The sequence below is a fragment of the Schistocerca gregaria genome, chromosome 10 (genome assembly GCF_023897955.1).
Source record: "Schistocerca gregaria isolate iqSchGreg1 chromosome 10, iqSchGreg1.2, whole genome shotgun sequence".
Lineage (NCBI taxonomy): Eukaryota > Metazoa > Arthropoda > Insecta > Orthoptera > Acrididae > Schistocerca > Schistocerca gregaria.
In genome coordinates this window covers 129,302,071-129,314,243 of record NC_064929.1, presented here as the reverse complement: position 1 = coordinate 129,314,243, position 12,173 = coordinate 129,302,071, and positions in this window count along the sequence as shown.

The following is a 12,173-nucleotide window of genomic DNA, read 5'->3' as shown; positions in this document are numbered from 1 at the left end:
GTACTACTAAGACACATACATGAGATTTCTGAACTGAAGCACAATTTATGTTCTCCACAGCAGGGCGATCTGGATGTAAGGCAGCAATGTTTAGGTTCCCAAAGTCTGGGATTTGGTGGAAATATGAATCCACATCCAGCAAGCTAATTATGGACAACGCTGATCTTCAAAAGTCTTCTTCTTTTGGTATGTTCTTCCTTTGCTTTATTCTTTTAAGTGTTAGTTGCTAGTAGTACTACTAAGATGCGTACATGTGATTTCCGAACTGAAGCACAATTAATGTTCTCCACAGCAGGGCGATGTGGATGTAAGGCAGCAGTGTACAGTTTCCCAAAGTCTGGGATTTTGTGGACATATGAATCGACATCCAGCATGCTAATTATGGACAACGCTGATCTTCAAAAGTCTTCTTCTTTTGGTATGTTCTTCCTTTGCTTTATTTTTTTAAGAGTTAGGTACTAGTAGTAGTAATAAGACGCGTACATGTGATTTCCGAACTGAAGCACAATTTATGTTCTCCACAGCAGGGCGATCTGGATGTAAGGCTGCAATGTTTAGTTTCCCAAAGTCTGGGATTTGGTGGAAATATAAATCCACATCCAGCATGCTAATTATGGACAACGGTGATGTTCAAAAGTTTTCTTCTTTTGGTATGTTCTTCCTTTGCTTTACTTTTAAGAGTTAAGTGCTAGTAATACTACTGAGACACGTACATGTGATTTCCGAACTGAAGCACAATTTATGTTCTCCACAGCAGGGCGATCTGGATGAAGGCAGCAATGTTTAGTTTCCCAAAGTCTGGGATTTGGAGGAAATATGAATCCACATCCAGCATGCTAATTATGGACAACGCTGATCTTCAAAAGTCTTCTTCTTTTGGTATGTTCTTCCTTTGCTTTATTTTTTTAAGAGTTAGGTACTAGTAGTAGTAATAAGACGCGTACATATGATTCCCGAACTGAAGCACAATTTATGTTCTCCACAGCAGGGCGATCTGGATGTAATGCAGCAATGTTTAGTTTCCCAAAGTCTGGGATTTGGTGGAAATATGAATCCACATCCAGCATGCTAATTATGGACAACGCTGATGTTCAAAAGTCTTCTTCTTTTGGTATGTTCTTCCTTTGCTTTACTTTTTAAGAATTAAGTGCTAGTAGTACTACTGAGAAGCGTACATGTGATTTCCGAACTGAAGCACAATTTATGTTCTCCACAGCAGGGCGATCTGGATGTAAGGCAGCAATGTTTAGTTTCCCAAAGTCTGGGATTTGGTGGAAATATGAATCCACATCCAGCATGCTAATTATGGACAACGCTGATCTTCAAAAGTCTTCTTCTTTTGGTATGTTCTTCCTTTGCTTTATTTTTTTAAGAGTTAGGTACTAGTAGTAGTAATAAGACGCGTACATGTGATTTCCGAACTGAAGCACAATTTATGTTCTCCACAGCAGGGCGATCTGGATGTAAGGCAGCAATGTTTAGTTTCCCAAAGTCTGGGATTTGGTGGAAATATGAATCTACATCCAGCATGCTAACTATGGACAACGCTGATGTTCAAAAGTTTTCTTCTTTTGGTATGTTCTTCCTTTGCTTTACTTTTTAAGAGTTAAGTGCTAGTAATACTACTGAGACGCGTACATGTGATTTCCGAACGGAAGCACAATTTATGTTCTCCACCCCAGGGCGATCTGGATGTAAGGCAGCAAGGTTTAGTTTCCCAAAGTCTGGGATTTGGTGGAAATATGAATCCACATCCAGCATGCTAATTATGGACAACGGTGATCTTCAAAAGTCTTCTTCTTTTGGTATGTTCTTCCTTTGCTTTATTTTTTTAAGAGTTTGGTGCTAGTAGTACGGCTAAGAGGCGTACATGTGATTTCCAAACTGAAGCATAATTTATGTTCTCCACAGCAGGGCGATCTGGATGTAAGGCAGCAATGTTTAGTTTCCCAAAGTCTGGGATTTGGTGGAAATATGAATCCACATCCAGCATGCTAATTATGGACAATGCTGATCTTCAAATGTCTTCTTCTTTTGGTATGTTCTTCCTTTGCTTTATTCTTTTAAGAGTTAGTTGCTAGTAGTATTACTAAGATGCATACATGTGATTTCCGAACTGAAGCACAATTTATGTTCTCCACAGCAGGGCGATCTGGATGTAAGGCAGCAATGTTTAGTTTCCCAAAGTCTGGGATTTGGTGGAAATATGAATCCCCATCCAGCATGCTAATTATGGAAAACGCTGATCTTCAAAAGTCTTCTTCTTTTGGTATGTTCTTCCTTTGCTTTATTTTTTTAAGAGTTATTTGCTAGTAGTACTACTAAAACGCATACATGTGATTTCCGAACTGAAGCACAATTTATGTTCTCCACAGCAGGGCGATCTGGATGTAAGGCAGCAATGTTTAGTTTCCCAAAGTCTGGGATTTGGTGGAAATATGAATCAACATCCAGCATGCTAATTATGGACAACGCTGATGTTCAAAAGTCTTCTTCTTTTGGTATGTTCTTCCTTTGCCTTATTTTTTTTAGGGTTAGGTACTAGTAGTACTACTAAGACGCGTACATGTGATTTCTGAACTGAAGCACAATTTATGTTCTCCACAGCAGGGCGATCTGGATGTAAGGCAGCAATGTTTAGTTTCCCAAAGTCTGGGATTTGGTGGAAATATGAATCCACATCCAGCATGCTAATTATGGACAACGCTGATGTTCAAAAGTTTTCTTCTTTTGGTATGTTCTTCCTTTGCTTTACTTTTTAAGAGTTATGTGCTAGTAATACTACTGAGACGCGTACATGTGATTTCCGAACGGAAGCACAATTTATGTTCTCCACCCCAGGGCGATCTGGATGTAAGGCAGCAATGTTTAGTTTCCCAAAGTCTGGGATTTGGTGGAAATATGAATCCACATCCAGCATGCTAATTACGGACAATGCTGATTTTCAAAAGTCTTGTTCTTTTGGTATGTTCTTCCTTTGCTTTATTTTTTTAAGAATTAGGTGCTAGTAGTACTACTAAGACGCGTACATGTGATTTCCGAACTGAAGCAAAATTTATGTTCTCCACAGCAGGGCGATCTGGATGTAAGGCAGCAATGTTTAGTTTCCCAAAGTCTGGGATTTGGTGGAAATATGAATCCACATCCAGCAGTGGAAATATGAATCCACATCCAGCATGCTTATTATGGACAACGCTGATGTTCAAAAGTCTTCTTCTTTTGGTATGTTCTTCCTTTGCTTTATTTTTTTAAGAGCTAAGTACTAGTAGTACTACTAAGAAACGAAACATGAGATTTCTGAACTGAAGCACAATTTATGTTCTCCACAGCAGGGCGATCTGGATGTAAGGCAGCAATGTTTAGTTTCCCTAAGTCTGGGATTTGGTGGAAATATGAATCCACATCCAGCATGCTAATTATGGACAACGGTGATCTTCAAAAGTCTTCTTCTTTTGGTATGTTCTTCCTTAGCTTTATTTTTTTAAGAGTTAGGTGCTAGTAGTATTACTAAGACGCGTACATGTGATTTCCTAACTGAAGCTCAATTTGTGTTCTCCACAGCAGGGCGATCTGGATGTAAGGCAGCAATGTTTAGTTTCCCAAAGTCTGGGATTTGGTGGAAATATGAATCCACATCCAGCATGCTAATTATGGACAACGGTGATGTTGAAAAGTCTTCTTCTTTTGGAATGTTCTTCCGTTGCTTTACTTTTTAAGATTTACGTGCTAGTAGTACTACTTAAGACGCGTACATGTGATTTCCGAACTGAAGCACAATTTATGTTCTCCACAGCAGGGCGATCTGGATGTAAGGCAGCAATGTTTAGTTTCCCAAAGTCTGGGATTTGGTGGAAATATGAATCCACATCCAGCATGCTAATTATGGACAACGGTGATGTTGAAAAGTCTTCTTCTTTTGGAATGTTCTTCCGTTGCTTTACTTTTTAAGATTTACGTGCTAGTAGTACTACTCTGACGCGTACATGTGATTTCCGAACTGAAGCACAATTTATGTTCTCCACAGCAGGGTGATCTGGATGTAAGGCAGCAATGTTTAGTTTCCCAAAGTCTGGGATTTGGTGGAAATATGAATCCACATCCAGCATGCTAATTATGGACAATGCTGATCTTCAAAAGTCTTCTTCTTTTGGTATGTTCTTCCTTTGCTTTATTCTTTTAAGAGTTAGTTGCTAGTAGTACTACTAAGACCCGTACATGTGATTTCCGAACTGAAGCACAATTTATGTTCTCCACAGCAGGGCGATCTGGATGTAAGGCAGCAATGTTTAGTTTCCCAAAGTCTGGGATTTGGTGGAAATATGATTCCACATCCAGCATGCTAATTATGGACAACGCTGATGTTCAAAAGTCTTCTTCTTTTGATATGTTCTTCCTTTGCTTTATTTTTTTAAGAGCTAAGTACTAGTAGTACTACTAAGAAACGAAACATGAGATTTCTGAACTGAAGCACAATTTACGTTCTCCACAGCAGGGCGATCTGGATGTAAGGCAGCAATGTTTAGTTTCCCAAAGTCTGGGATTTGGTGGAAAGATGAATCCACATCCAGCATGCTAATTATGGACAAAGCTGATTTTCAAAAGTCTTCTTCTTTGGTATGTTCTTCCTTTGCTTTATTTTTTTTAGGGTTAGGTACTAGTAGTTCTACTATGACACGTACATGTGATTTCTGAACTGAAGCACAATTTATGTTCTCCACAGCAGGGCGATCTGGATGTAAGGCAGCAATGTTTAATTTCCCAAAGTCTGGGACTTGGTGGAAATATGAATCCATATCCAGCATGCTAATTATGGACAACGCTGATGTTCAAAAGACTTCTTCTTTTGGTATGTTCTTCCTTTGCTTTATTTTTTTAAGAGTTAGGTGCTAGTAGTTCTACTAAGACGCGTACATGTGATTTCCGAACTGAAGCACAATTTATGTTCTCCACAGCAGGGCGATCTGGATGTAAGGCAGCAATGTTTAGTTTCCCAAAGTCTGGGATTTGGTGGAAATATGAATCCATATCCAGCATGCTAATTATGGACAACGCTGATGTTCAAAAGTCTTCTTCTTTTGGTATGTTCTTCCTTTGGCTTATTTTTTTTAAGGTTAGGTACTAGTAGTACTACTAAGACGCGTACATGTGATTTCCGAACTGAAGCACAAAATATGTTCTCCACAGCAGGGCGATCTGGATGTAAGGCAGCAATGTTTAGTTTCCCAAAGTCTGGGATTTGGTGGAAATATGAATCCACATCCAGCATGCTAATTATGGACAACGCTGATGTTCAAAAGTCTTCTTCTTTTGGTATGTTCTTCCTTTGCTTTATTTTCTTAAGAGTTAATTGCTAGTAGTACTACTAAGACACGTACATGTGATTTCCGAACTGAAGCACAATTTATGTTCTCCACAGCAGGGCGATCTGGATGTAAGGCAGCAATGTTTAGTTTCCCAAAGTCTGGGATTTCGTGGAAATATGATTCCACATCCAGCATGCTAATTACGGACAATGCTGATTTTCAAAAGGCTTCTTCTTTTGGTATGTTCTTCGTTTGCTTTATTTTTTTAAGAGTTAAGTGCTAGTAGTACTACTAAGACGCGTACATGTGATTTCCGAATTGGAGCACAATTTATGTTCTCCACAGCAGGGCGATCTGGATGTAAGGCAGCAATGTTTAGTTTCCCAAAGTCTGGGATTTGGTGGAAATATGAATCCACATCCAGCATGCTAATTGTGGACAAAGCTGATGTTCAAAAGTCTTCTTCTTTTGGTATGTTCTTCCTTTGCCTTATTTTTTTAAGAGTTAGGTACTAGTAGTACTACTAAGACACGTACATGAGATTTCTGAACTGTAGCACAATTTATGTTCTCCACAGCAGGCCGATCTGGATGTAAGGCAGCAATGTTTAGTTTCCCAAAGTCTGGGATTTGGTGGAAATATGAATCCACATCCAGCAGTGGAAATATGAATCCACATCCAGCATGCTAATTATGGACAACGCTGATGTTCAAAAGTCTTCTTCTTTTGGTATGTTCTTCCTTTGCTTTATTTTTTTAAGAGCTAGGTACTAGTAGTACGACTAAGGAACAAAACATCAGATTTCTGAACTGAAGCACAATTTATGTTCTCCACAGCAGGGCGATCTGGATGTAAGGCAGCAATGTTTAGTTTCCCAAAGTCTGGGATTTTATGGAAATATGAATCCACATCCAGCATGCTAATTATGGACAACGCTGATTTTCAAAAGTCTTCTTCTTTTGGTATGTTCTTCCTTTGCTTTATTTTTTTAAGAGTTTGTTGCTAGTAGTACGGCTAAGAGGCGTACATGTGATTTCCAAACTGAAGCACAATTTATGTTTTCCACAGCAGGGCGATCTGGATGTAAGGCAGCAATGTTTAGTTTCCCAAAGTCTGGGATTTGGTGGAAATATAAATCCACATCCAGCATGCTAATTATGGACAATGCTGATCTTCAAAAGTCTTCTTCTTTTGGTATGTTCTTCCTTTGCTTTATTCTTTTAAGAGTTAGTTGCTAGTAGTACTACTAAGATGCGTACGTGTGATTTCCGAACTGAAGCACAATTTATGTTGTCCACAGCAGGGCGATCTGGATGTAAGGCAGCAATGTTTAGTTTCCCAAAGTCTGGGATTTGGTGGAAATATGAATCCACATCCAGCATGCTAATTATGGACAACGCTGATGTTCAAAAGTCTTCTTCTTTTGGTATGTTCTTCCTTTGCTTTATTTTTTTAAGAGTTAGGTACTAGTAGTACTACTAAGACATGTACATGTGATTTCCTAACTGAAGCACAATTTATGTTCTCCACAGCAGGGCGATCTGGATGTAAGGCAGCAATGTTTAGTTTCCCAAAGTCTGGGATTTGGTGGAAATATGAATCCACATCCAGCATGCTAATTATGGACAACGGTGATGTTGAAAAGTCTTCTTCTTTTGGAATGTTCTTCCGTTGCTTTACTTTTTAAGATTTACGTGCTAGTAGTACTACTTAAGACGCGTACATGTGATTTCCGAACTGAAGCACAATTTATGTTCTCCACAGCAGGGCGATCTGGATGTATGGCAGCAATGTTGAGTTTCCCAAAGTCTGGGATTTGGTGGAAATATGAATCCACATCCAGCATGCTAATTATGGACAACGCTGATGTTCAAAAGTCTTCTTCTTTTGGAATGTTCTTCCGTTGCTTTACTTTTTAAGATTTACGTGCTAGTAGTACTACTAAGACGCGTACATGTGATTTCCGAACTGAAGCACAATTTATGTTCTCAACAGCAGGGTGATCTGGATGTAAGGCAGCAATGTTTAGTTTCCCAAAGTCTGGGATTTGGTGGAAATATGAATCCACATCCAGCATGCTAATTATGGACAATGCTGATCTTCAAAAGTCTTCTTCTTTTGGTATGTTCTTCCTTTGCTTTATTCTTTTAAGAGTTAGTTGCTAGTAGTACTACTAAGACCCGTACATGTGATTTCCGAACTGAAGCACAATTTATGTTCTCCACAGCAGGGCGATCTGGATGTAAGGCAGCAATGTTTAGTTTCCCAAAGTCTGGGATTTCGTGGAAATATGATTCCACATCCAGCATGCTAATTACGGACAATGCTGATTTTCAAAAGGCTTCTTCTTTTGGTATGTTCTTCGTTTGCTTTATTTTTTTAAGAGTTAGGTGCTAGTAGTACTACTAAGACGCGTACATGTGATTTCCGAATTGGAGCACAATTTATGTTCTCCACAGCAGGGCGATCTGGATGTAAGGCAGCAATGTTTAGTTTCCCAAAGTCTGGGATTTGGTGGAAATATGAATCCACATCCAGCATGCTAATTGTGGACAAAGCTGATGTTCAAAAGTCTTCTTCTTTTGGTATGTTCTTCCTTTGCCTTATTTTTTTAAGAGTTAGGTACTAGTAGTACTACTAAGACACGTACATGAGATTTCTGAACTGTAGCACAATTTATGTTCTCCACAGCAGGCCGATCTGGATGTAAGGCAGCAATGTTTAGTTTCCCAAAGTCTGGGATTTGGTGGAAATATGAATCCACATCCAGCAGTGGAAATATGAATCCACATCCAGCATGCTAATTATGGACAATGCTGATGTTCAAAAGTCTTCTTCTTTTGGTATGTTCTTCCTTTGCTTTATTTTTTTAAGAGCTAGGTACTAGTAGTACGACTAAGGAACAAAACATCAGATTTCTGAACTGAAGCACAATTTATGTTCTCCACAGCAGGGCGATCTGGATGTAAGGCAGCAATGTTTAGTTTCCCAAAGTCTGGGATTTTATGGAAATATGAATCCACATCCAGCATGCTAATTATGGACAACGCTGATTTTCAAAAGTCTTCTTCTTTTGGTATGTTCTTCCTTTGCTTTATTTTTTTAAGAGTTTGGTGCTAGTAGTACGGCTAAGAGGCGTACATGTGATTTCCAAACTGAAGCACAATTTATGTTTTCCACAGCAGGGCGATCTGGATGTAAGGCAGCAATGTTTAGTTTCCCAAAGTCTGGGATTTGGTGGAAATATAAATCCACATCCAGCATGCTAATTATGGACAATGCTGATCTTCAAAAGTCTTCTTCTTTTGGTATGTTCTTCCTTTGCTTTATTCTTTTAAGAGTTAGTTGCTAGTAGTACTACTAAGATGCGTACGTGTGATTTCCGAACTGAAGCACAATTTATGTTGTCCACAGCAGGGCGATCTGGATGTAAGGCAGCAATGTTTAGTTTCCCAAAGTCTGGGATTTGGTGGAAATATGAATCCACATCCAGCATGCTAATTATGGACAACGCTGATGTTCAAAAGTCTTCTTCTTTTGGTATGTTCTTCCTTTGCTTTATTTTTTTAAGAGTTAGGTACTAGTAGTACTACTAAGACATGTACATGTGATTTCCTAACTGAAGCACAATTTATGTTCTCCACAGCAGGGCGATCTGGATGTAAGGCAGCAATGTTTAGTTTCCCAAAGTCTGGGATTTGGTGGAAATATGATTCCACATCCAGCATGCTAATTATGGACAACGGTGATGTTGAAAAGTCTTCTTCTTTTGGAATGTTCTTCCGTTGCTTTACTTTTTAAGATTTACGTGCTAGTAGTACTACTTAAGACGCGTACATGTGATTTCCGAACTGAAGCACAATTTATGTTCTCCACAGCAGGGCGATCTGGATGTAAGGCAGCAATGTTTAGTTTCCCAAAGTCTGGGATTTGGTGGAAATATGAATCCACATCCAGCATGCTAATTATGGACAACGCTGATGTTCAAAAGTCTTCTTCTTTTGGAATGTTCTTCCGTTGCTTTACTTTTTAAGATTTACGTGCTAGTAGTACTACTAAGACGCGTACATGTGATTTCCGAACTGAAGCACAATTTATGTTCTCCACAGCAGGGTGATCTGGATGTAAGGCAGCAATGTTTAGTTTCCCAAAGTCTGGGATTTGGTGGAAATATGATTCCACATCCAGCATGCTAATTATGGACAACGCTGATGTTCAAAAGTCTTCTTCTTTTGGTATGTTCTTCCTTTGCTTTATTTTTTTAAGAGCTAAGTACTAGTAGTACTACTAAGAAACGAAACATGAGATTTCTGAACTGAAGCACAATTTATGTTCTCCACAGCAGGGCGATCTGGATGTAAGGCAGCAATGTTTAGTTTCCCAAAGTCTGGGATTTGGTGGAAAGATGAATCCACATCCAGCATGCTAATTATGGACAACGCTGATTTTCAAAAGTCTTCTTCTTTGGTATGTTCTTCCTTTGCTTTATTTTTTTTAGGGTTAGGTACTAGTAGTTCTACTATGACACGTACATGTGATTTCTGAACTGAAGCACAATTTATGTTCTCCACAGCAGGGCAATCTGGATGTAAGGCAGCAATGTTTAATTTCCCAAAGTCTGGGATTTGGTGGAAATATGAATCCACATCCAGCATGCTAATTATGGACAACGCTGATGTTCAAAAGACTTCTTCTTTTGGTATGTTCTTCCTTTGCTTTATTTTTTTAAGAGTTAGGTGCTAGTAGTTCTACTAAGACGCGTACATGTGATTTCCGAACTGAAGCACAATTTATGTTCTCCACAGCAGGGCGATCTGGATGTAAGGCAGCAATGTTTAGTTTCCCAAAGTCTGGGATTTGGTGGAAATATGAATCCATATCCAGCATGCTAATTATGGACAACGCTGATGTTCAAAAGTCTTCTTCTTTTGGTATGTTCTTCCTTTGGCTTATTTTTTTTAAGGTTAGGTACTAGTAGTACTACTAAGACGCGTACATGTGATTTCCGAACTGAAGCACAAAATATGTTCTCCACAGCAGGGCGATCTGGATGTAAGGCAGCAATGTTTAGTTTCCCAAAGTCTGGGATTTGGTGGAAATATGAATCCACATCCAGCATGCTAATTATGGACAACGCTGATGTTCAAAAGTCTTCTTCTTTTGGTATGTTCTTCCTTTGCTTTATTTTCTTAAGAGTTAATTGCTAGTAGTACTACTAAGACACGTACATGTGATTTCCGAACTGAAGCACAATTTATGTTCTCCACAGCAGGGCGATCTGGATGTAAGGCAGCAATGTTTAGTTTCCCAAAGTCTGGGATTTCGTGGAAATATGATTCCACATCCAGCATGCTAATTACGGACAATGCTGATTTTCAAAAGTCTTCTTCTTTTGGTATGTTCTTCGTTTGCTTTATTTTTTTAAGAGTTAGGTGCTAGTAGTACTACTAAGACGCGTACATGTGATTTCCGAATTGGAGCACAATTTATGTTCTCCACAGCAGGGCGATCTGGATGTAAGGCAGCAATGTTTAGTTTCCCAAAGTCTGGGATTTGGTGGAAATATGAATCCACATCCAGCATGCTAATTGTGGACAAAGCTGATGTTCAAAAGTCTTCTTCTTTTGGTATGTTCTTCCTTTGCCTTATTTTTTTAAGAGTTAGGTACTAGTAGTACTACTAAGACACGTACATGAGATTTCTGAACTGTAGCACAATTTATGTTCTCCACAGCAGGCCGATCTGGATGTAAGGCAGCAATGTTTAGTTTCCCAAAGTCTGGGATTTGGTGGAAATATGAATCCACATCCAGCAGTGGAAATATGAATCCACATCCAGCATGCTAATTATGGACAACGCTGATGTTCAAAAGTCTTCTTCTTTTGGTATGTTCTTCCTTTGCTTTATTTTTTTAAGAGCTAGGTACTAGTAGTACGACTAAGGAACAAAACATCAGATTTCTGAACTGAAGCACAATTTATGTTCTCCACAGCAGGGCGATCTGGATGTAAGGCAGCAATGTTTAGTTTCCCAAAGTCTGGGATTTGGTGGAAATATGAATCTACATCCAGCATGCTAATTATGGACAATGCTGATGTTCAAAAGTCTTCTTCTTTTGGTATGTTCTTCCTTTGCTTTATTTTTTTAAGAGTTAGGTGCTAGTAGTACTACTAAGACGCGTACATGTGATTTCCGAACTGAAGCACAATTTATGTTCTCCACAACAGGGCGATCTGGATGTAAGGCAGCAATGTTTAGTTTCCCAAAGTCTGGGATTTGGTGGAAATATGAATCCACATCCAGCATGCTAATTATGGACAACGCTGATTTTCAAAAGTCTTCTTCTTTTGGTATGTTCTTCCTTTGCTTTATTTTTTTAAGAGTTAGGTACTAGTAGTACTACTAAGACGCGTACATGTGATTTCCGAACTGAAGCACAAATTATGTTCTCCACAGCAGGGCGATCTGGATGTAAGGCAGCAATGTTTAGTTTCCCAAAGTCTGGGATTTGGTGGAAATATGAATCCACATCCAGCAAGCTAATTATGGACAACGCTGATCTTCAAAAGTCTTCTTCTTTTGGTATGTTCCGTCTTTGCTTTATTTTTTTAAGAGTTTGGTGCTAGTAGTACGGCTAAGAGGCGTACATGTGATTTCCAAACTGAAGCACAATTTATGTTTTCCACAGCAGGGCGATCTGGATGTAAGGCAGCAATGTTTAGTTTCCCAAAGTCTGGGATTTGGTGGAAATATGAATCCACATCCAGCATGCTAATTATGGACAATGCTGATCTTCAAAAGTCTTCTTCTTTTGGTATGTTCTTCCTTTGCTCTATTCTTTTAAGAGTTAGTTGCTAGTAGTACTACTAA